Raw genomic sequence first — 4,208 nt, forward strand, 5'->3', positions numbered from 1 at the left:
CAATAACACATCAGATTACAAGCTATGATAGCAGTTATCAATACTTCAGTACAGGATAGCTGCATTTAGACATAAGCTAATATGATTTTTGATAGTGAAATTAATTTCACATTGAGTTTTCTTTAACATTAATCAATGTAAACCATACCTGATCTTTTTTCTCTTTCCTAATTTTTGGTTTGAATAACATTTCAGACACATGAGGATGGATCATACAAGAAGAGAAGAATCCAGTTTGAGATTGAAATTGAAATACTCATGCAAGTTTCCTGGATGCAGGAGTAGTTATTATGTAAAAATAAATTCCAAACAGAAGAACAAACATTTCTATAAATTTCCAGCTGCATAAAAAAGTGAGACTTTAAAGAAGTGAAAATTGATCTGTAATATAGATGAAGGTGTCAACTGTAGTTATTATTATGTGTGTGAGGATCATTTTTATGAAGCAGATTTTGTGAAATTTACTAGACACAGGCTAAATCCTGGTGTTATACCGAAGCACATGGAATTGGTGTTGTATCATCCTCCCCCCCACCCATCTGTGTTACACTGGTGGTGGTGGTGGCGGTTTCACCACATCGGGTGCAAATATAAGTGTGCACAAGACAGGTCACAATGCAAAATCTACAGTAATACAACGAAGCAGTCCCCCTTTACAGGGCACAGATGATGGTGAGTACAGCTTTTTATCCTCACCTGTTTATGATGTTGAAAGTAGTCCAGGTGTAATGGGATCTGGCGTTTCTAAACGTGATTTAACTCCAAGAAAACACAAAATGTATAAATTGCATAGAATTACAGTTTACAGAGTGTGTAAATTGAAAAAACAGCTACAGAATGAGAGGAATAAATTGAAAATTCTAAAAGAGTTGTATGATGACAGGAAATTTCAGTTAATTGAAGAAGAGTTGAATGATGTGACTAAAACTTTTATAAATAGTCAGTTAAGAAATGCCAATATGCAGCCCACAGCAGTATGGTGGTCTATACAAGATAAGGCATTTGCTTTATCTATTTATAAGCGTAGTCCCCGGTTGTACAGATATTTGGCCACATACTTCTCCCTTCCATATGTCAGGCTGCTCAAGGGAGTGCTTTCCCACATACCATTCGATACAGGACTTAATCCAGCTTTATTAAACTTTTTAGCAAGGGAAGTAAGTAATATGCATGAAAATAACAAGTATTGTGCTCTACTTTTTGATGAAATATGTCTGGATGATGGTATGTACTATGATGCACACGAACAGCTAATCTATGGGTATCAGGACTTGGTTCATTTAGGACGTTCACCTGTAGCTGCTAGTCAAGCATTGGTTTTTATGCTGAAAGGCATTCACAGAACTTGGAAACAAGTTCTAGCATATTACTTTACTGCAACCACTTTCCACTACACCCATTTGAAATCACTCATTGTTCACATCATAAGTGAACTACAGAATATTGGGTTCAAAGTGGTTTGTACTGTATGTGACCAGAATGCAACAAACCAAAAGGCCCTTAAGCAACTGTGTGAAGCAAATTTGTTGAAGCCCAGTATATTTCATTTTGGCGTCAATAATCAACCAATTGTTACCATTTATGATGTACCACATCTGCTCAAAAACACTAGAAATGCTTTGATAGATAATAAAATTCAATTTGAACCTCACAAAGCAGCAAAGTTTGAGTACATCAGTACAGTGTTCTTTTTGGATAAAGAAAAACGGTTCAAAACTCTGCCCAAATTAAAAGCACAACACTTTAACTTTTCTGATTCCCATGTCAAAATGAAGGTAAAAGTTGCTGCTGCACAAATGAGCCATACTGTTGCAGCTGCAATTGAAACATATGTTTCTACTCACACATTACCATCTGAAGCTATACACACAGCTGAGTTTGTGGAAAAGGTAGATAATCTCTTTGATTCACTCAACAGCAATGAGCAATATCCCAGAGATGGAAAACAATTTAGGCGTCCTTGATCAGAAAATTCGCCACATTTAGAAATGTGGTATAGCATATTGAGAGAACTAGGCAGCTGGCAAACAATAGTTTTAAAAACGGGAAGAAACAAGACTAACATGTTTAGCTTCATAAAAGGTTGGCAGATTACATTACAGTCTATTATTTTCTTGTGGAAGACCTTGAAATTGGTTGGCTTTAAGTACTTAAATTTAAAGGTGTTCAATCAAGATGCTTTAGAAAATTTCTTTTGTTGTATAAGAAAACATGGTATTGCTAATACAAACCCAACTTGTTTTCAGTTTGTACAAGCTCTGAAGTCTTGTGTTGTCAATCATATGACTTTGCCTTTCAAAGCCATGAGTGTAAGTAACTGTGAAAATGATGATTACACTCCCTTGAGCAGTTTGTGTCACTTTTTGGCAGCTAGTGGTAGGAGTGAACATTTAAGTGAATGTGAGATGAAAGACACTGATACACCTGAGCAAATTTATTCTTACTCAGATGGTATCATCGAGTCTGTAGAAGATCAACAATCCTTAGCCAATGTAGCAGGCTATGTACTAAAAGCCATAGATGTACCAGATGATTGTGAAACATGTAATGCCAGTCTCTACTCCTCTGTTGTGACAAAATCATTTGTTTACCTCATTTAAAGAGAATAGTGAGGAGCATTCTCATTTGAAATATGCAAGTGAAAGAGTCATGATTTTCCTAAGGGCACTCCATGATCAGCTGTATATCTAAATAGTCATGGTCACACAACAAAACTACATGATAATTTAAAAAAAAAAAAACATTTGTTCTGTCTCATACAATTTGTAATAAACATGACATTGAAGAGAGACTTCTGAAGACAAGTATTCCATTTATAATATACAAGTATGTGAAAGAAAATAAATTTACAAACAAGAGGAAATTGTGTATGCAACAACTTAAAAAGAAGTTCAAATCGTGTTAAAAGACTTTGTATTTTGTTTATTATTTGTACAATGAGAGTAAGCTCCCTATACATATACAAATGTTCTTGTATCAAAATCATGCCTTTGACTTGTTATGACAAAATCTGGTAATTCAGCAGGCACATAACTTAACACTTTCTAGATGTGATGATTGGATTCTAAAAGTATAATGAATAAAGTGCTGTCAAGGGGAATTTGTGTTAATTTTCAGTAGTGTACCAAACAGTGTTTTCAAAGAGGAAGTAAATAAATAAAAATGTTAAAAATAAATGTTGTACCAGTGTCTTCTTTCATTATTTAAACATGATGGGTCTTGCCAAAATAACAGCCAAGTTGGGGAAAAAAGAAAAAAAAGGTTGTGTTGCAGTTCATTTTCTTTGTATGTCTCATTGGCAAAAACATATTGGCTACAGTCATGGAGTGTCTATCTGCTCTGCTCCCAATTTGTTTTTCAGTTTTGTAAAGTAGTATTTTGTGTGTTTCATAAATTTATTTGAACTCTGCAGAAGTTCAATTTCAGATGACTGAATATCCATAAATAACAATCAACAGAAAAATAATAAATCGGATTTTGTAGACTTTACAGTACATCCTTGGTTTGTTGCACAGATTTTTTTGTAAATGACCTCTTGGTTATCCATTAGCTGTGTAGTTATTTATTTGTGTAACCTACTATTCCACTTTTGATCATGCGAGTGGACATAATGTGCTTTAGGATATGTGGAAACGTAAAAATCATTTATATATGCATGCAATGTCAGATGATTTTTCTCTGCCATGTGCTAAAGCTAGTTTATTTCCACATGATAATGGCCACACGGCCAAAATCGCAATATTGAGTTTTACAAAAAAATTTCTCAGTCAAAAGGTGACGTCGTAATTTACGAAAATTTTCACAATGTAAACTGCAGCTACGAGTAGTTAATGTTTGTTTTCGATTGAGATTTCTTTTATATATTACTTTGCAAGATCTCAAAAACCTTTATCACTGCACTATGTGGCCCACATTCAAAGATTAAATGAAAAATATTGTCCTCTAATTCGCGTATTTAGAAATAAACATAAGAGATTTTCGCGCCATATTTTTTTCGTATTGAAGCTCACAGCCAGGCCACAAGTAGCGCTGGTGTCGTTCTGTGTTTCCGTATAATAATGTGGTCTTTGCACTTGTACTATATTGGTGTTCTGTGTTGTCAACTCGTTAGAGAGTCGGATGTTGAGAAATTCAAGTGTTGGACGTCATGTTGGAAAGACGCATAACGTAGTCCGCTTATAAAATGTGGACTTTAACAGTGACTGTGA

This window comes from Schistocerca serialis, chromosome 2, assembly GCF_023864345.2.
Source record: "Schistocerca serialis cubense isolate TAMUIC-IGC-003099 chromosome 2, iqSchSeri2.2, whole genome shotgun sequence".
Classification (NCBI taxonomy): domain Eukaryota; kingdom Metazoa; phylum Arthropoda; class Insecta; order Orthoptera; family Acrididae; genus Schistocerca; species Schistocerca serialis.